Source organism: Sus scrofa, chromosome 7 (genome assembly GCF_054392235.1).
Source record: "Sus scrofa isolate SSC_HxYL_T2T_F1_AM1 chromosome 7, Sscrofa_HxYL_maternal_Yorkshire_Landrace_v2.0, whole genome shotgun sequence".
Taxonomy (NCBI): domain Eukaryota; kingdom Metazoa; phylum Chordata; class Mammalia; order Artiodactyla; family Suidae; genus Sus; species Sus scrofa.
This window is the reverse complement of record NC_139389.1, coordinates 86,200,022-86,221,837: the sequence shown is the minus strand read 5'-3', so window position 1 is coordinate 86,221,837 and position 21,816 is coordinate 86,200,022. Positions and strand designations below refer to the sequence as shown.

Here is a 21,816-nt window from a genome sequence, read left to right as displayed (position 1 = left end):
CATTAAAACATACTTTTCAAAATAAAAAATGCATTTATATGAAATCATAGTTTGGCCATTCTTTGATGCCTATTGGGCATCACTCTATGCTAGGTGGGCATGATGTATATATGCATGTAACCTCACATAATTTCTACCCCTTGAGAGCTTATATTGAAGGTCTACTTCACAAATAGAGCTCTTAGGACATATATTTCCATTTTTGGTGGGAAAATCATTGATTTGGGTTCTAGTAGGATCTTCCAGTGCCCAGTCAAATCACCTTGGGAAAATGTCCTTGCCAGACCTCCCTTCCCTCATTTGCAGTGATGAGGTTAGTCCAGATGATTTTAACACCCAGCTTTAACTTCTGTACTTCATATGTGACTATCTGCCTCTATCAGCAAAATGTGTCAGAATTCCTGTTGTGGCTCAGTGGAAACTAATCTCTCTAGCATTCATGAGGACACAGGTTCGACATCTGGCCTCAGTCAGTGAGTTAAGGATCCGGCATTGCCGTGAGCTGTGGTGTAGGTTGCAGACACAGCTCCAGACTTGGTGTTGCTGTGGCTTTGGTGTAGGCCAGCGGTTGCTACTCTGATTCGACCCCTAGCCTGGGAACCTCCATATGCCACAAGAGCAGCCCTAAAAAGAAAAGACCAAAAAAATCCCAAACCAAACCAAAACAAACACCCAACAAAAAACCCCCTAAAAAACAAAATGTCTCTATTGCAGCAATTACTATATAAGTCCTGCAATAGTAAATCCATGGGAGTCAGTTTCTAAAGGGATCAGTTAAGACAAAGCTACCTAGAGTCAAAGTTGAAAATTCCTGAGGAAGGAATACACCAGAGACTGTTTTGCTCTGGTATTGGAACAGATTATCATTTCTTTGACTGTTGACTGAGTATCAAATGATGCACAAAGCCTGCATTTAGTGGGTAGGTAGAATAGAAAGTATCAATATAGAATTATACTTGTATAGGCATCTCTGCTGTGGCCCAGTGGGCTAAGGATCCAGAGTTACCACAGCTGTGGCATAGGTCACAGTTGCAGCTCAGAATTCATCCCTGGCCAGGGAATTTCCATATGCCCTGGCTGTGGCCAAAAAAAATTAAAAGAGGGAGAAAAAAAGAATTATACTTGTATATATTAGAGAGGGACAGGAGAACTGAGAGACTCACTGTATGCTCATTGAATGGAATGCCATTCTGACTATATTCTGACTACATTCCCTAAGTTGTTGTTTCTCCCTTTCTTTGGGAGACCTTAATGTAATTGTAATTAAGTATGCACATTGAAATTTATTTGAATTGTTATTTAAAGATATTAAAATTAACCAACAATTTTTAGACCTGCTGATCTTTGTGACCTTTACACATAAGTCCAGTCAAAAACCAAAGCAGCTTATAGGTTTGTGATTCTGTATCTCAAGATGGTAGAATCACCTCAGGGTTTAAAGCCAAACTCAAGCCAGAAAAAATCCTTTCTTTTGGGACATCAGGGCAGACTAGGCCTTCCAATTAGTTATATTCTCAACAAACATTTACCAAATACTGGAGTTCCCCTCATGGTGCAGTGGTTAACGAATCCGACTAGGAACCATGAGGTTGAAGGTTCAATCCCTGGCCTTGCTCAGTGGGTTAAGGAGCTGGCATTGCCATCAGCTGTGGTGTAGGTTGCAGACACGGCTCAGAGCCTGTGTTGCTGTGGCCCTGGCATAGGCTGGCGGCTACAGCTCCAAATAGACCCCTTGCCTGGGAACCTCCATATGCCTCAGGTGCGGCCCTAGAAAAGACAAAAAACCAAAACATTTATCAGATGCATTTCATATTTCATTCACCAGATCTGCATTTAGGGAGCAAGCAGAATTAAAAAAAAAAATGCACTTCTGAACACAGAATCATGTGCATGCTCGTATTAAGAGACAAACAAGAGAAGTGAGATGCTGGGGTGAAATAGGTAAAAATAACACATGGCCTTTCTTCTTACATGGATCCTGCCTCTCCTTGAAGGTGAAATGTTAAACAAGAAAATATACAGAGTTCCATTCATGGCTCAGTGATCAATGAAACCGACTACTATCCATGAGGATGCTGTTTCCATCCCTGGCCTTGCTTTGTGGGTTAGGGATCTGGTGTTGCCATGTGAGCTGTGGTATGGGTCACAGATATAGCTTGGATCCTGTGGCTATGGTGTAGGCCTGCAGCTATAGCTCTGATTCAACCCTTAGCCTGGGAACTTCCATATGCTGCAGGTGCGGCCCTAAAAAGAAAAAAAAAAAAGAAAGAAAGAAAGAAAAAAGCAAGGGAAAAAAAGAAAAAATATATAATGTGAGGAAGTTTTTGTTTTGTTTTGTTTTGTTTTTGGTCTTTTTGTATTTTCTGGGGCTGCACCTGCGGCATATGGAGGTTCCCAGGCTAGGAGTCAAATCGGAACTGTAGCTTCTGCCACAGCAACTCGGGTTCCGAGCCACGTCCGTGACCTGCACCGCAGCCCAAGGCAGCACAGGATCCTTAACCCACTGGAGCGAGGCCAGGGATAGAACCCTCAACCTCATGGTTCCTAGTCGGATTTGTTAACCACTGAGCCACGATGGGAACACCATTGTGAGGAAATTTCATAGAGGTGTACATAAAGTTCCATGGGAAGAAGAAAAGAGATTTGACTTGGACTGATTGAAACTGGCAACAAATCAGCCATCATTTCATCCATCCATCCATCCCTCTTTCCTCCATCCCTCTATTAAACAAATGTCTGTGGTGGTTAGTTAGTATATATAAATCACTGTGCTAGATGTCACAAACCAAAGGGAATAAAAACAGATCCTTCTTGAAGCAGTGTTAACTTGGTATGGGAGATAAAACACAGGTAACTGGGTAATACTAATAGCAGCTCTTTATGAGCCATTTCTTTGTGACAAAGCTACCTGAGGCTCTGTTTTGCAGTGATCTTGTGAGGTAGGCATTATTAACTCTGTTTTCCCAGTTAGGAAATTGGGGTTAAGAGAGGTTAGTAAATTGCTAAGGGTCATGCAGCTGTGAATTATGGAACTGAGTCCCTAATACATTTATCTTACAACAAAGTCTGTGTTCTAAATGCTATGTGAATTCTGGGGTGTGACTTTGGGTTTAAATTGACTTCACCACTTAGCTGCATGATTTGGGGGGGCATTTTATTTAACCTATCTGATACTCAGTTTCCTCATATAAAAATAAGGTTAATAGTATCTATTTCATAGGATTGTGGTGGAAATTTAACAAAACTCAGTTAAAGCCTTTGGCCCAGTGCCTGGCCAATCTTTCAAGCTCTCTACATTTGTTGACTAATATTATTCTGTCCTGCATACGTAGCAAGGGGTGAAGGCTAGGAGAGATGCAGATCAAATATGTACACATTCAGAGGGAGGAAAGGTCATTTCAAACTGGAGGGCAGGAGGGTGAATAGATTAAAGGTGGATGAAGTCACTTAAATTGAAGTTTGTTTTTTTTTTTTTTAAGATAAGACTTGAACATTTAGATTAAAATTTAGAATAGGAGGCTCTGTGGAGGAAAGCAGCAAGGAGCTTATTATCTGTGGAAAGTGACAAGCAATAAAAATGCAAGTAAATAAATTAGATAATTACTGAGAGTGGTAATTAAAAAGGATAATGGGAGAGAAAGTAAGGTGGAAAGGTGGGGCTGCAAGGTAATCCATTAGAGGGAAAACTTGATTCTATCCCCAGGTAGAGGGCTGTTCATATGTAGATTGACCACTATCCATGAATGACTACTGAATAATGGCCCTAACTGACGGAAATGCAAATACTCTTACAAACAGGGGCTATTAGTAATGCACATATGAAAAACCTCTGATTTAAGCAGAACGACAACAAACCCCCCTAATCAATCTTTGAATGAATTGATCTGTGAATGAACACATTCACATCTAAATGATTTTATTTTTTTTTCTTTTTAGGGCCTTACTCAAGGATATGAGGTTCCCAGGTTAGGGGTCCAATCGGAGCTACAGCTGCTGGCCTATACCACAGCCACAGCAACACAGGGTCCGAGATGCATCTGCAACCTACACCAACGCTCACGGCAGCGCTGGATCCTTAACCCACTGAACACGGCCGGGATCGAACTCACAACCTCTTGGTTACGAGTCGGATTCATTTCCACTGTGCCACGATGGGAAGTCCCACATCTTCGTGATTTTGATGACAAGAAAATAACATTTTTTCTTTGTCTTGTATCTTCTCTCAAGGATTAAGTAAAATTAGTCAAGGCTACCCTACTCTTATCACTCATTTAATTATTTATCCATTCAACAAATATTTTGCTGAGAGTTTACTATGTGTTTGTCACTATACTTTGCCTGGGGAGTACAGTGGGTAGTTTTCCTTGGCGGTCTCATCTCTTGCTCGAGTGCATTCGGAACTGGAGGACATATCAGCACCCAGGCAGGTACTGACACAGGTCTACTGATGTTTTTGGATAGGGGTGGGAGAGAACGTGGTAATATAAAGGGTCCAGAGTGTGTCCTGAAATGGTCTATGTTCTCACAAAGGGTCCCTGATTCAAGAGTTTTGGGAAAGATTTTTAATGCTCCCTGATTTTATTTGAACTAACACATTATTTGCCATTCGTATCCCTCTGTGCATCCCATTCCAAGGCTCACTCCGTCACTCCTTCTCCTATACCTGTCCCCATCTTTTGCTACCCAAATTCACCAAATGAGTCTCTTCCTCACAAGCCATTCCAACTCCTGCTGTTCTTCATAGCCAGTCTCTGGGCTCAGCCCCAAGCCTGGAGGGGCAGAAAATGGATTCAGAGTTGCTGCTCAAACAGAGATCCCCATGGAAACCAAAGGGCTAAGAAAACAAAAAGAGAGGAAGAGGCAGCTACTGCCTGACCTTTTATGCTCACTCTCCAAATTCTTTTTGCTCTTGGGCGTGAAGGCAAGTGCTTATTTGTATAACTAGTGAAACCAAAGAACCTGCCCCTTGCCCCCTCCCCCAAATTTCATGAGGACCTCGCTTCGCTTTGATCGTCAGTGAGGTACAGTGGGACATCGCCACCTGGTGGTCGAAACACAAACTTACTGCCAAGGTGAGTGATGAGTGAGAGCCTGCAATGCAGGTTTAGCAGCAAAAGGAAGAGGATGCAGACTTAACATGCAGGAGGCACTCCCAGGAAAGTATTTAGCATTTAGTACTTGCTCCTTCTCACATATATTTTAAAAATATTTAAATATCTTTATGTTGATAACTCAGTTTTTTTTTTTTTTTTTTTTGTATCCAATCCAAATATGGGTACACAAGGTCTAGTCTATATCTCCCAACTCCACAGGAGTTATTTCCTACCCAAATGTCTTCTTACCATAAATTCAGTGTAATCCCAGAGCTGGAAGGTGCTTTTTCCTTCCTTTTCCTTCTAGAGGGCACCCTTTGCTAGTTTACCGTTTATTCCACAGTCTTTTTTTTTTTTTTTTTTCCTTGCCTTTTTTTAGGGCCTAACCCTCAGCATATGGAACTAGGGGTCAAGAATCAGAACTGCAGCTGCCAGCCTATACCACAGCTCACCACAACACAGATCCTTGATCCACTGAGCGAGGCCAGGGATGGAACCCGAATCATCATGGATATTAGTTGGGTTAGTTACCAGTGAGCCACAATGGGAACTCTTCTGCTGTCTTTTTGATATGGCCTCTCTGGTTCCTCAGGGGTATGACACTTTTTTCCTCCCTTGTTTTTTTAGGAGTATATGGAGGTTCCCAGGCTAGGGGTTAAATCAGAGCTGTAGCCACAGCCACAGTAATGCCACATTGGAGCCACATCTTTGATCTGCGCCACAGCACATGGCAATGCCAGATCCTTAATCCACTGAGTGAGGCCAGGGAGCGAACCTTTGTCCTCATGGATACTTGTCAGATTCCTTTCCACTGAGCCACAATGGGAACTCCCAGGGGTATGATTCTTAATGCTGCCACTAGAGGTGGTCTGTGCCCCCTGCCTCCTCCCTCCCACCCATAGGTACTGTCTCTTTCTTTTCAGGAAATAGGAAGGACTAGGGAAGGACAGACCCATCTCCTTCCTCTTGTTTCTTTTTTTTTTTCTTTTTTGTCATTTTGCTATTTCTTGGGCCGCTCCCTCGGCATATGGAGGTTCCCAGTACACCACAGCTCACGGCAACACCAGATTGTTAACCCACTGAGCAAGGGCAGGGACCGAACCCGCAACCTCACGGTTCCTAGTCGGATTCGTTAACCACTGCGCCACGACGGGAACTCCCCCTCTTGTTTCTCAGGAGAGATTCACCTGAGGACTTGTGATGTTCTTAACTGGAAAGTTAGGGCAGTTTCAGAAGGGAATTACAATGTCAGAGAGATAAAAATTGAAGTTTTAGCCAGCTTAGATTTTCCCTTTACTGTGCAAGGGATGATACCTCAAGACTTGAATCTTTAGAGGAAGTGTGTCCCCATTCCTGGCCTGATGGAGGAGAGAGACAGGCTTCAGATTCTGGAATTTTTAAGTCCAGTCTTCTGAGTTCTTTAACTCTGATGAGTTAAAGGGGATGAGGGATTCCCCATTCCTTCCCACTATAGCAGGATATCTAAACCACATCTAGTTATCTTGTCCCCTAAAGCAGCTTTGCCTCCCAACTTTACCTTCCCTGTAGAAGGCATTTGCTTCTATTAATTAGTCAGAATTTACTTCCACTTTCCTTCTTCCTAAGAAACAATAACAAAAACAGAAATACGGAAAAAACCAAAGCAATAACCACAGAGAAATCCTTATATGAAAATATTTCTCATAGTTGTGTCTCAAAAAATACTGTGAATGGAGTTCCCATCATGGCTTAGTGGTTAATGAATCCGACTAGGAACCATGAGTTTGAGGGTTCGATCCCTGGCCTTGATTCAGTGGGTTAAGGATCTGGTGTTGCCATGAGCTGTGGTGTAGGCTGCAGTTGTGGCTTGGATCCTGTGTTCCAGTGGCTCTGGTGTAGGCCAAGAGCTATAGCTCCGATTAAACCCCTAGCCTGGGAACCTCCATATGCTTCATTCGACCCTAGAAAAGATTTAAAAAAATAATAATAAAATACTGTGGAAATATTCTCTTTTTATTTCCACAGGTACTTCCTAGTTGCTATCTTTAGCTCTTTCCTCCAAAGAATCACCTCTAACCTTCCTCCTCCCACTTCTAGGCTATTTCTTCACCACCATCTTCATTCTTTATTGCATACTACGAACTTTTTTTTTTGTTAGTTTTTTTTGGCTACACCACAGCTGTGGAAATGCCAGACCCTTAACCCACTGTGCCACAGCAGAAACTTAAATATCACTTGCATCGGGACCCTCATCTGTCCCAAATATTTCAATGGCTCTCACATTGCTACTACATGCAGTAATATCCCCCTGTTTCCTGAGACCTCATCTTTACCAAATAGCCTTATTCTTCCTGCCTCTTCCTCCCTCTGCTGCAGTTTGGCCAGGCTACTTCCTGGCCCCACATTCTCTTCCACCCCTGCACTTCCTCATGTCCTAGAGCCCTCCTGCCCTCCTCCAGCTTCTATGGGTCTCCGTCTCCTCTGGAAGGCTGCAATACTTTTAGTATTCTGTCCACAACCTAACATGGAACATTGTTTGCTGCTCTTTATAATGTGTGTTAGCTTTGTCACCCCAACTAAATAGTCATCTACGTCAGAGAAGAGGTCAGGGCTTTTATGCACCTTCTATTACGCCACAGCTCTGGGCACAGTGTTGAACACACTCTAGGTTCTCATTAAACTTTCTACTTGCATGCGAATCACCTGTGACCTCTCCTTTCTCCACAATAGCACAGTACACTGTTTGTACCTTGATTATACCACTTACCAGAGTTTACCTTTTATCAAAGGTGGAGCTCATACCTGTTTCTCTGGCTGCACTGAGAATTCCTCAGGCATAGAGACAATATTGTGTTCATTTTGCACTGATCACAGCATTTAGTAGAGTGCTATAGTAAGAAGAAACTCAACAACCTTTTGTTTCCAGCATAAAAATTTTATATAACCGAGGGAAAACAAGTCGCATATTTCGAAGATAAATCCATTGAGAGGAAAATGGTAAATTTTTTTTTTCACTTTTTAGAGCCACACCCTCGGCATAGGGAGGTTCTCAGGCTAGGGGTCTAATAAGAGCTACAGCTGCCAGCCTATGCCACAGCAACGCAGGATCTGTGTTGCATCTGTGACCCTACATCATGGCTCAGGGCAATGCCAGATCCTTAATCCACTGAGGCGAGGCCAGGGATCAAATCTTGTGGTTACTAGTTGGGTTCGTATCTGCTGTGCCATACCAGGATCTCTGAAAATGGTAAATTTAAACAAAATTTTTTTTTCTTTTCTTCTTTTGTTTTGCTTTTTAGGGCCACACTTGCAGCATATGTAAGTTCCCAGGCTAGGGGTGGAACCAAAGCTACAGCTGCTGGCTTATACCACAGACTCATCAACTCAGGATCCGAGCCGTGTCTGTAACCTACACCACAGCTCATGGCAATGCTGGGTCCCTGACCCACTGAGGGAGGCCAGGGATCAAACCTGTGTCCTCATGGATACTAGTCGGATTCATTTCTGCTGTGCCACAATGGGAACTTCAAGATTTCTTTTTAAAAATATATTTTTGTTATAGTTGATTTACAGTGTTCTGTCAATTTCTGCTGCACAGCACGAGATTTCTGTAACAACTATTCCATTTACAACAAAACACCAAGCTTAAAAATTTATTGTTAACTTTTATGTACAAAGAACTATTGTTTCTTTCACCAGGTAGATCCTTTGGATAATCCATTCAAGGAAAATCATTTAGACAAGCTTGATGAATCCTATATTCTTCTTATAGTCTTGAGAACACTGGCTGCATATATTGAGGCCATATTTCTGGATCAGACCATCCAGTTTGAGCAGACTCAGAAGAATTGAGAAACATGGCTGAAATTTTTTTTTTGGGGGAGGGGGGCTTCCCTGCAGTATATGGAGTTCCCAGAACAGGGATCAGATTGGAGCCATAATTTCTATCTATACCACAGCTTGGCAACACAGGATCCTTAACCCATTGTGCTGGGCCAGGGATTGAACTTGTGTCCTGGTGCTGCAGAGACACCACTGATCCTGTTGTGCCATAGCAGGAACTTCAACACAGCTGAATTTTTGAAAGTGGTTTCAACATAGCTGCTGGCGATCCATCCTGATTTCAGGGGTGCAGGAGTCAAAAGGTCAGTAATTGGTTTTGTTTGTTTTTCTAATCAAATTCTTCAAGATTCCACCCTGGATCTTTCTCCAGGATACTTTTTTTTTTTTTTTTGGGTCTTTTTTCTATTTCTTGGGCCGCTCCTGCGGCATATGGAGGTTCCCAGGCTAGGGGTCCAATTGGAGCTGTAGCCACCGGCCTACGCCAGAGCCACAGCAACTCGGGATCCGAGCCGAGTCTGCGACCTACACCACAGCTCACAGCAACGCCGGATCGTTAACCCACTGAGCAAGGGCAGGGACCGAACCCACAACCTCATGGTTCCTAGTCAGATTCGTTAACCACTGTGCCACGACGGGAACTCCAGGATACTCTTAATAATGATGATGATGGACTTGCCGTCATGGCACAGTGGAAACAAATCTGACTAGGAACCATGAGGTTGCAGGTTCTATCCCTGGCCTCACTCAGTGGGTTAAGTATCCGGCGTTGCTGTGAGCTGTGGTGTAGGTTGCAGACATGGCTTGGATCTGGAGTGGCTGCAGTGTAGGCCCGTGGCTACAGCTCTGATTAGACCCCTAGCCTGGGAACTTCCATATGCCGCAGGTGTGGCCCTAAAAAGACAAAAAAAAAAAAAAAAAAAAGATGATGATGATGACAATAGTAACTAACAACTATCCCTCACTCTGTGCAATGCACTGTACTAATTGTTTTGCTTGTCATATTTACAACCTTATGAGCAGGACTGGGATGAGGCAAGAGAGGAATTTGCGGAGCAAAATTTAAGAGGCACTGACTCAGTCACACAAGTGCACTTTTGCATCCTATGTGCTCCCCCCCCCCCACTTTTTTCTGGCTGCGCCCTTAGCATGTGGAAGTTCCCTGGCCAGGGATCAAACCTGCATTACAGCAGCCATGAGCCATTGCAGTGACAACTCCAGGTCCTTAAACCAACTGTACTATGAGGAAACTCCATCCTAGGTGCTTCTTTTGCTTCATGCTTGTCCTGGCCCTACTTAGGAAGAAGGTACTAGTATGTACCCCTTTTTCAGATGAGTAAAATGAGACACTGAGAGATTAAGTAACTTGTTTAATGTCACTCAGGTAGTAGGAGAACTGGTACTTGAATCCTAGCGGTCAGGCCTCCGAATCTGCTTTTAACCAGTTCCCTACACTGTCTTTTTAAGTGCTAGGTTATCTTTTTAAAGTGCTAGGTTGGAGTGCCTGCTGTGGCTCAGTGGTAATGAACCTGACTAGTATCCATGAGGATGTGGGTTCGATCCCTGGTCTCAATCAGTGGGTTAAGGATCTGGTGTTGCTGTGAGCAACAAGATGTAGGTCACAGATGGAGCTTGGATCCAGTGTTTCTGTGGCTGTGATGTAGTAGTCTGGCAGCTGCAGCTCCAATTTGACCCCTAGCTTGACAACTTACATATGCTACAGGTTGAGCCCTAAAAAATGAAAAATGAAAGAAAAAAGAAAAAAAGTACTAGGTTAAGAGTTTCTGCTGTGGTGCAGTGGGTTAAGAATCTGACTGCAGTGGCTCAGGTCACTGTGGAGGCACAGGTTGGATCCCCAGCCTGGCACAGTGGTTAAGGATCTGGCATTGCTGTAGCTGCTGCATAGGTTGAAACTGTGGCTCGGATTCAGTCTCTGGCCTGGGATTGGGATCTTCCATATACAGTGGGTTCAGACATTAAAGAAAAATAAATAAATGAAATAAAAGTGCTAGGTTAACTTTATCCTAGTAAAGTGATCATATAATGGGTAGAATTAGATAGAGATCCATACAGACTCTCTGGATATGGGCCTGAAACGACTTGGAAAAGGTAAATGTATCAGGTAGCCTGGGCATAGCAAGGGGAAGCAGCTGGAATGTGTTCATAACTGACAGAAACCTGAATTATGTGATCACACAGTCACTTGCCTAAAGAAGACTGTAAACACAAGGGGAGGGGTCTTCTTGGAGCCTAAGGAAAAGGGGTCAGAGATCAAGACTCATATGTTGAGCCAGTGCTCTCTGAGAGAGCAGCTGTGGCTGCTCACTAGGCTCCACTTAGGTCTGTAAACTCGTCTGCTTATGGGCCGGACTGTGTACCACCAAATGGGTATGTTGAAGTCCTGACCCCTAATGTGACTGTATTTGGCAATGGGGCCTTGAAGGAAGTAATCAAGGTTACAGGAGGTCTTAAAGGTTGGGCCTTAATCCAACAGGACTGGTGTCCTTATAAGAATTAGAGACATCAAGCGTGTGTACGCGGGAGAGAAGAGGCCATGAGCTAAAAAGAAGGTGGCTCTCTGTAAACCAAAGAAAGAGGCCTCAGGAAAAACCAACTGTGCTGGCAGTTCAGTCTCGGATGTCCAGCCTCCAGAACTGTAAGAAATACATTTCTGTTGCTTGAGCCACCCTGTCTGTGGTGTTTTACTATGGCAGTCCTAGTAGACAGTACAGAGCCCTCCAACTGCTGGCCCCCCCTTTTCTACTTTGGTGCTCACAAGTGACCTGAATATAATTTCACCTCTGAGGTACTCCCGATTCCAGGATAGGGGTGCTTTAAGTAATGTACCTAGCCTCTCTAGCCGCTAGTGAGAAAGAGTCTCTAATCTTTTTGTTTGTTTGTTTGTTTTTTTAGAGTCACTCTGGTGGCATATGGAAGTTCCCAGGGTAGGGGTCAAATCAGAGCTGTGGCTGCCAGTCTATGCCACAGCCACAACAATGCCAGATCCAAACTGCATCTTCGACCTACACCACAGCTCATAGCAACGACGGATCCTTAACCCACTGAGCAAGGCCAGGGATCACATCTGCACCCTCATGGATTCTAGTCAGGTTCATTACCTCTGAGCCACCCTGACAGGAACGCCAATAGTCCCTAATCTTGAGTCCCATAAGAATTTTTGTCTTTTTCAGGGCTGCACCTGAGGCATATGGAGGTTCTCAGTCTAGGGGTCTAATTGGAGCTACAGCTGGTGGCCTATACCACAGCCACAGCAACATCAGATCTGAGCCACATCTGCAATGGCTTATAAATATCCTTTCTAAGAGTGATTAATTAATATTTTGCCACACCAGAGGCATGTGGAAGTTCCTGGGCTGGGATCCAACCAGCGCCACAGAAGTACCCTGAGCCACTGCAGTGACCACGCCAGATCCTTAATCCGATGCACCACAAGAGAACTCCTTAAAAGTGAGTATTTTAATTGGTTTACTATAGGAGGCAGGAGGAATCTATTTGTTGATAGCAGCACTTATCCTAGGAGGCTCAGATAGGCTAATCTTGAACCCATACTCTATAATTTACAAGGCCGACGAGATGGAAACAAAATGATTAACAGAGACCCCCCCTCCCAAGCTTGTTTTGCAGAGTACCAGGGGAAACCAGGAATGGAATAGAAACAACTTGCTAACAGCCCCTTGGACGGAGCATCTGGCAGGCACATTGGGGGACCAGAATGACTAATAGTGAACTTTGGATGTCACAGGCCGAAAATCCACTGCATGTAACATACAGAATCCCCTGAAAGGGCACATGTGACCCGTGAAGAGGCATGAAGGACAGTAGCACCTGTGCTGAGAAAACTTGAAACTTACATTTACTTTCCACCAGTCATTTTTGAGTCCCTTCTCCCTTTTGCTACCTACTTCCACAATAGATAAACACCCTACTCAAACTGGGGAGACCAATCTGAACATTGCTGTCTCCTTGCTTGGCTGCCCTGCAAAAAAGCCTTTTCTCTCTGCAAAAGACCTCTGCTGCCTCAAGTGTTGGTCTTTCTGTTGCAGAGGGAAATGAGCCCACTCACTGGGTTACAATATGAAAGGGGATTCTGGAGGGAGCCAGAATTGCCTTAGCATTATTAAGCTAGAGTTATTTCACAAGAAGTTGAGGCAAAGGAATATGTGTTCCTTCTGTTGGACTCAGAAGAAAATTAATCATCACAGTGGCAGTGTAGGGAGTTCCTGTCTTGGCTCAGCAGTTAACGAACCCATCTGGTATCCATGAGGACATGGGTTCAATCCCTGGCCTTGCTCAGTGAGTTAAGGATCCCACATTGCTGTGGCTGTGGTGTAGGCCAGCAGCTATAGTTCTGATTTGACCCCTAGCCTGGAAACTTCCATATGCCACCATTGGGCCCTAAAAAAAAGACCCAAAAAATCCCCCAAACATAAAACAATGACAGTGTGTGCTTGCCCCTATTCAGGAGACTACCTGAAGTACTTCTTGGCAGGAGGAATGAACAAGAGTTGAAATGCCAATCTTCTCCCTCTCCACCGAGAAAGCAGAAGCCCAGGTTGGGGCAGGCACGTACTGCTGTTGTTAGACTCTCACAGTTATCATACAGGATCCCAGTGTCTCCCAAACATAGTTTAGGGGGATGTGATAGTTTTCTCAGGAAGAGAACCTAGCAACTAGGCTAGAAGGCCCTCTTAACTAGCTATTAACACAATTCCATCACCTGCTTGTAGCCACAAGTTCCAGCTAAGGGCCCATTAGAGGGATTCTAGGGCTCAGCATAGGAAGAAAGCATAAGAAATGGTCCATTTTCTTCAGAGGGGTGTGCCTTCTTGTATGAACTCTTTCAAATTACAGGTGGTGCATCTCTTCCTGGTTTTGTGTATACATAGGATGAAACAAAAAACATATTATTCAACATGTTGACTAATTGTTCTTTTTTATCTTCTTTTCTGAAGTTCTGTTTCCCCAACCTTTATTTCCATCTTTTGGCCTTCTCTGGTTCTTTTCCAAAGTCTTCTTTGAAAATAGATTGTATTATTTTGAGCAGTTTTAGATTCGCAGCAAAATTGTCCAGAAGGTCCAGAGAGTTCCCATATTCCCCCTGTACATGCACACGCACATGGATAACCTCCCCCATTATCAACATCCCCTTGGGAGAGGTGCATTTGCTACAATTGATGAATCTTTTTTTTTTTTTTTTGGTCTTTTTAGGGCCACATCTGCTGCATATGGAAGTTGCCAGGCTAGGGGTCAAATCAGAGCTGCAGCTGCTGGCTTCTGCCACAGCAATGCAGGATCTGAGCCATGTCTGTGACCCATGCCACAGCTCATGGCAATGCCAGATCCTTAACCCATTGAGCAAAGCCAGGATGGATCCCGCATCCTCATGGATACTAGTCAGGTTAGGAACACCCACTGAGCCGCAATGAGAACTCCCTCTACCTGGTTCTTATACTGAATATTGAAGAAATATTCTCTCTTGCTTCCAGCAGGAGAAGTGAAAATGGAGCTTTCTGTTCTTAAAAAGTCTTGCCTCCAGGGGAAACTGTTTAACCAGAGACTAATCTGCTGGGGGTATTATCAAAACCTAACTGATCTGGGAAATGGGAAATACTCAACTCCAACCTGCTCTAGTCATCCTGTCCCAACTGTGTCATGAGAAGGACATGTGAAGTTCAAAATCCAGAGGTACAGGCTCACCAAAAAATTAAGATGTGATCATAGGACTGTAGAATGCTTTCCCTCCTCTCAAACCTCGCCACCATACTACTAACAGCATATTTACAGCACTTCCTTCTACCAAGTAACTCATGCCCAGCTATCAAAAAAAAAAAAAAAATTCAAGACATAACAAAAGACAAAAGAAAAAAAAGCAGTTTGAAGAGACAAAGCAAGCATCAGATACAGCAGGGATGTTGGATTATTAGACTAGAATTTGAAATAATTACGATTGTGATGCTAATAGTTCTAATGGATAAAGTAGACAGCATGCAAGAACAGATGGGCAATGTAGGCAGAGAGATGGAAATCCTAAGAACCAAAAAGGAACACAAGAGACAAAAAAAACCAAACTGAAACAAACAAACAAAACACTGTTGCAGAATTAAAGAATGCATTTGATGGGCTTATTAGTAGACTGGAAGCAACTGATGAAAGAATCTTTGACATTGAGGATATCTCAATATACATATCCAAAACTGAAAAGCAACAGAAAAGAGACTGAAAAAAACAAACAAGCAAACAATAGGACAGAATACTCAAGAGCTGTGGGACAACTACAAAAGATGTAACAATCAACCATAGGAAAAGAAATGAGAAAAAACTAACTACACGGAGACTAAACAACATGCTACTAAAAAGCCAATGGGTCAATGAAGAAATCAAGAAGGAAATAAAGAAATACCTGGAGACAAATGATAATGAAGACACAACCACTCGAATCTATGGGATGCTGCAAAAGTAGTGCTCAGGAGTTCCTGTTGTGGCACAGTGGTTAATGAATCCGACTAGGAACCATGAGGTTGCAGGTTCGATCCCTGCCCTTGCTCAGTGGGTTAACGACCTGGCATTGCCGTGAGCTGTGGTGTAGGTCACAGATGCGGCTTGGATCCCGTGTTGCTGTGGCTCTGGCGTAGGCTGGCAGCTACAGCTCCGATTCGACCCCTAGCCTGGGAACCTCATATGCCACGGGAGAGGCCCAAGAAATGGCAAAAAGACAAAAAAAAAAAAAAAAAAAAAAAAAAAAGTAGTGCTCAGAGGGAAATTCATAGCAATAAAGGCCTTCCTCAAAAAAGAAGAAATGTCTTAAATTGACAATTTAACCCACCACCTAAATGAATCAGAAAAAGAAGAACAAACAAAACTTAATGTCAGCAGAAGGAAGGAAATCATAAAGATCAGAGAGGAAATCAATAAAATAGAGATTCAAAAAACAGTAGAAAAAAAGTCAATAAAACCAAGAGCTTTTTTTTTTTTTTTTTTTTTTTTTTTTTTTTGTCTTTTTGTTATTTCTTGGGCTGCTCCCACAGCATATAGAGGTTCCCAGACTAGGGGTCTAATTGGAGCTGTAGCTGCCAGCCTATGCCAGAACCACAGCAACGTGGGATCCAAGCCACATCTGCAACCTACACCACAGCTCATGGCAATGCCAGATCCTTAACCCACTGAGCAGGGCCAGGGATCGAACCTGTAACCTCATGGTTCCTAGTTGGATTCGTTAACCCCCGAGCCATGACGGGAACTCCAAGAGCTGGTTCTTTGAAAAGGTAAACAAAATTGACAAACCTCTGGCCAGACTCACCAAGAAGAGGAGAGAAAAACTCCAAATAAACAAAATAAGAAATGAAAAAGGAGAAATCACAACAAATACTGCAGAAATACAAAAAACCGTAAGAGAACACTTGTATGCCAACAAAACAGACAACCTTCAAGAGACTTACAGCCTGCCAAAACTGAATCAAGAAGAAATAGATCAACTGAACAGACCAATCACTAGAAATGAAATTGAATATGTCATAAAAACACTCCCTACAAATAAAAGTCCAGGACCAGATGGCTTCACAGGCAAATTCTACCAAACATATAAAGAGGAACTTGTACCCATCCTCCTTAAACTTTTCCAAAAGGTTGAGGAAGAAGGAGCACTCCCAAAGACATTCTAGGACACCACCATCACCCTAATACCCAAACCAGACAAAGATACTACCAAAAAAAGAAAACTATAGGCCAATATCTTTGATGGATATAGACACGAAAATTCTCAAAAAAATTTTAGCCAACCAAATCCAACAACATATAAAAAAATCATACACCACAACCAAGTGGGATTCATCCCAGGTGCACAAGGATGGTTCAACATACACAAATCAATGTTATACACCATATTAACAAAAGGAAAGTCAGAAACCACATGACCACCTTAACAGATGCAGAAAAACCATTTGACAAAGTCCAGCATCCATTCATGATAAAAACTCTTACCAAAGTGGGTATAGAGGGAACATACCTTAACATAATAAAAGCCATTTATGACAAACCCACAGCAAATATAATACTCAATGGAGAAAAGCTGAAAGCCTTCCCACTAAAATCTGGAACAAGACAAGGATGCTCACTCTCACCACTGTTATTCAACATAGTACAGGAAGCCCTAGCCACAGCAATCAGACAAAAAAAAGAAATAAATTGGAAGAGAAGAGGTAAAAGTGTCACTGTATGCAGATGACATGACACTATATATAGAAATCCCTAAGGACTCAACCCCAAAACTACTTGAACTGATGAACAAATTCAGCAAAGTAGCAGGATATAAGATTAACATTCAGAAACCAGTCACATTTCTGTATACCAACAATGAAATATTGGAAAAGGAATACAAAAATATGATACCTTTTAAAATTGCACTCCCCAAAAAATCAAATACCTGAGAATAAACCTGACCAAGGAGGTGAAAGACTTATATGCTGAGAACTAGAAAACATTAATCAGGGAAATTAAAGAAGAGTCAAAGAGATAGAAAGATATTCCATGCTCTTGGTTTGGAAAAATTAATATTGTAAAAATGGCCATACTACCCAAAGCAATCTATTGGTTCAATGCAATCCCTATCAAATTACCCATGACATTTTTCACAGAACTAGAACAAACAAGCCAAAATTTATATGGAACCACAAAAGACCCAGAATTGCCAAAGCAATCCTGAGGAACAAAAATCAAGCAGGAGGTATAACTCTCCAACACTTCCCACAATATTACAAAGCCACAGTTATCAAGACAGTGTGGTACTGGTAACAAAACAGACATACAGACCAATGGAACAGAATAGAGAACCCAGGAATAAACCCAGACACCTACAGTCAAGTAATCCTTGACAAAGGAGGCAAGAATATAAAATGGGAAAAAGACAGTCTTTTCAGCAAGTGGTTCTGGGAAAACTGGACAGCTGCATGTAAATCAAGGAAACTAGAACACACTCTCACACCATGCACAAAAATAAACTCCAAATGGCTGAATGACTTAAATGTAAGACAAGACACCATTAAACTCCTACAAGAGAACAAAGGCAAAATATTCTCTGACATCAACCTTGCAAATATTTTCTCAGGTCAGTCTCCCAAGGAAGCAGACATAAAAGCAAAAATAAACCAATGGGACCTAATCAAACTGACAAGCTTTTGCACAGCAAAGGGAACCATAAAAAAACCAAAAAGACAACTTACAGAATGGGAGAAAATAGTTTCAAATGATGCAACTGACAAGGGCTTAATCTCTAAAATATACAAACAACTTATACAACTCAACAGTAAAAAAGTCAACAACCCGATGGAAAAATGGGCAAAAGACCTGAACAGACATTTCTCCAAAGACGATATACAGATGGCCAACAAGCACATGAAAAAATGCTCAACATCACTGATTATTAGAGAAATGCAGATCAAAACTACTCTGAGGTATCACCTCACACCAGTCAGAATGGCCATCATTAGTAAGTCCACAAATAACATATGCTGGAGAGGGTGTGGAGAAAAGGGAACCCTCCTGCACAGTTGGTGGGAATGCAAATTGATACATCCACTGTGGAAAACAGTATGGAGGTAACTTAGAAAACTATACGTAGAACTACCATATGACCCAGCAATCCCAATCTTGGGCATATATCCAGACAAAACTTTCCTTGAAAAAAACACCTGCACCCTTATGTTCATTGCAGCACTATTCAAAGACATGGAAACAATCTAAATGTCTTTCGACAGATGATTGTATTAAAAAGGTATGGTACATATATACACAATACTACTCAGCCATAAAAAGAACAAAATAATGCCATTTGCAGTAACACTGATGGAACTAGAGACTCTCATACTAAGTGAAGTAAGTCAGAGAAAGACGAATACCATATGACATCACTTATATCTGGAATCTAATATACGGCACAAATGAACCTTTCCACAGAAAAGAAAATCATGGACTTGGAGTACAGACTTGTGGTTGCTGAGGGGAAGGAGGAGGTAGTGGGATGGACTGGGTATTTGGGGTTAATAGATGCAAACTATTGCCTTTGGAATGGATAATTAATGCACCACAAAAGACCACAAAAGTTCCATATAGCACTGGGAATTATATCTAGTCACTTATGATGGAGCATGATAATGTGAGAAAAAGAAATGTGTATGTGTGACTGGGTCATCTTGCTGTACAGTAGAAAACTGACATAACACTAAACCAGCTATAATGGAAAAAATAAAAATCATTAAATTAAAAAAATAAAAATGATATAATTAAAAAAGACATGCTTAATAAAATATAATTTTTAAATTTAAATATAATTGATATAAAATGATATGCAATATTATATTATTTTCTGGTATACAGCAAAGTGCTTCAGATGTGTGTGTGTGTGTGTGTATACTTTCACATTCTTTTCCATTGTAGTTTATTACAAGGTATTGAATATAGTTCCCTGTGCTATACAATACAGCTTTGTTTATGTATTTTATTTTTTTGGCTGCACCCACAGCATGCAGAGATCCAGGGGCCAGTGACTGAACCCATGCCACAGCAGTGACCTGAGCCACAGCAGAGACTGTACCGGATCTTTGAACCACCAAGGAACTCTATTTTATATATAGTAGTTTGTATCTGCTAATACCAAACTCCTAATTTATCTCTCCCCTAAGCTATTTGTCCTTTGGGAACCATAAATTTGTTTCTATGTCTGAGGGTTTGTTTCAGTTTTGTAAATAATTTCCTTTGTATCATATTTTAGATTCCACATGCAAGTGATATCATAATATTTGTCTTTCTCTTTCTGACTTACTTCACTTATGAGAATCTCTAGTTTCATCCATGTTGCTGCAAATGGCATCATTGTGTTCTTTTTCTATGGCAGAGTAGTCCATTGTGTATCTACATCACATCTTTTTTTCCCCTTTTAACATTTCCATGGCATATAGAAGTTCCCAGGCTAGGTGCTGAATTGGAGCTGCAGCTGTAGGCCTACGCAACAGTCACAGCAACACTGGATCTGAGCTGCATCTGTGACTTACATCACAGCTTCCAGCAACACTGGATCCTTAACCCACTGAGTGACACCAAGGATGGAACCCCTGTCTTTATGGACAGTATATTGGGCTCTAATCTGCTGAGCCACAATAGGAACTCCTATATCACATCCTATTAATCCATTCGTCTGTTGACAGGCATTTAGGTTGTTTCCATGTCTTGGCTATTTGTAAATAGTGCTGCTATGAACATTGGTGGGCATGTTATCTTTTTGAATTAGAGTTTTCTCTGAATATATGCCCAGAAGGGGGATTGCTGGATCGTATGGTAACTCTAGTTTTAGTTTTTTCCTTTTTCGTGGTGCTCCTGCAGCATATGGAAATTCCCAGGCTAGGGGTCAAATTGGAACTGCAGCTTTCAGCCTATGCCACAGCCACAGCAATGCCAGATCCTTAACCCACCAAGAGAGGCCATTCTAACCAGTGTGAGGTGATACTTCAGTGTAGTTTTGATTTGCATCTCTCTAATAATTAGTGATGTTGAGCATCCTTTGGTGTGCCTATTGGCCATCTGTATGTCTTCTCTCTTTTTTTTTGGCCATGCCCATGGGGCAAGTGGAAGTTCCTGGGCTAGGAATCGGACCCACGCTGGATCTGAGCTGTGGATCTCAGATGTGGCCTGTGCCACAGCTGAGGCAATGATGGATCCTTAACCCACTGCACCACAAGGGAACTTCCTGTATGTCTTTTTAATAATGTCTATTTTTAAAAGAGAAAGAACATGGCACCTTTGATCTAAAAGAGATTAATTACTACTATGACCATTGTATGTATTCTAATTAGAAAATTATTATGAAAGGGAAATAAGGTGTATTAAGACAAAATGAATTAAATAATAATGCCCTTCCTGGTGGAGATCACAGTTAGCTAACAGATCACAGGAGCTTGTTTGAAATGTTAATTCTGTATTCCGAGTTTACAAACAGATAAGAAAATGGCAGTCCTACCAAATTGCACAACTTCAAAGCTGAAAATGCTAGAAAAAGGCATTGTTTAGTGTAACTCATCCTGAAGTTGTACAAGTCGGTGAAATTATTAAATTCTTTTTTTTTGTTTTCTTTCAACACTTAAACCCAATAGAGGAGACAAATTTTAAATGCATTTCCAGGAGTTCCCGTCGTGGCGCAGTGGTTAACGAATCCGACTAGGAACCATGAGGTTGCGGGTTCGGTCCCTGCCCTTGCTCAGTGGGTTAATGATCCGGCGTTGCCGTGAGCTGTGGTGTAGGTTGCAGACGTGGCTCGGATCCCGCGTTGCTGTGGCTCTGGCTTAGGCCGGTGGCTGAAGCTCCGATTCGACCCCTAGCCTGGGAACCTCCATATGCCGCGGGAGTGGCCCAAGAAATAGCTAAAAAGACCAAAAAAAAAATGAATTTCCAAATTTCAATATTCACCACTATGACCTTGATCCAGGCTATTATCACTGCTTATCTGAACTGTCACAATAGTTTTACAACTAGCCTCCTTACCATGTTTTGCTCTCCACAATCCACTTACTATATAGCAGCAATAGTGACAATATTAAAACACAAGTTGGAGCATGTCAATGTGGAGCTCTGATTTAATCAGTGGCTTTGGCATTATACTTAGAATGAAAACCATAGTCCTTAGAAAGATCTAAATGGCCCCACACACTGCTTGTCCTCTCTTTTCTCATCTCTGTTATCCTTACTCTCAATAACCATATTAGTCTTGCCTAATTCTTTCTCATCCTTTGTCTCAGATTAAAAACAATATTTTCACAAATATTTTACATAAATGTTCATAGCAGTATTATTCATAATAGCCAAAATGTGGAAGCATCCCAAATAATCATCAAATGATGAA

At 42.1% G+C, this 21,816-nt stretch overlaps 1 protein-coding gene across 3 annotated transcripts in view; it reads right to left on the bottom strand.

Annotated features, from left to right (window-relative positions):
* LOC100518203 (olfactory receptor 10G2-like) overlaps positions 1–21,816 on the bottom strand; it is an 86,624-nt gene that overhangs the window by 9,583 nt on the left and 55,225 nt on the right. The gene's annotated exons all lie outside the window — the stretch shown is intronic.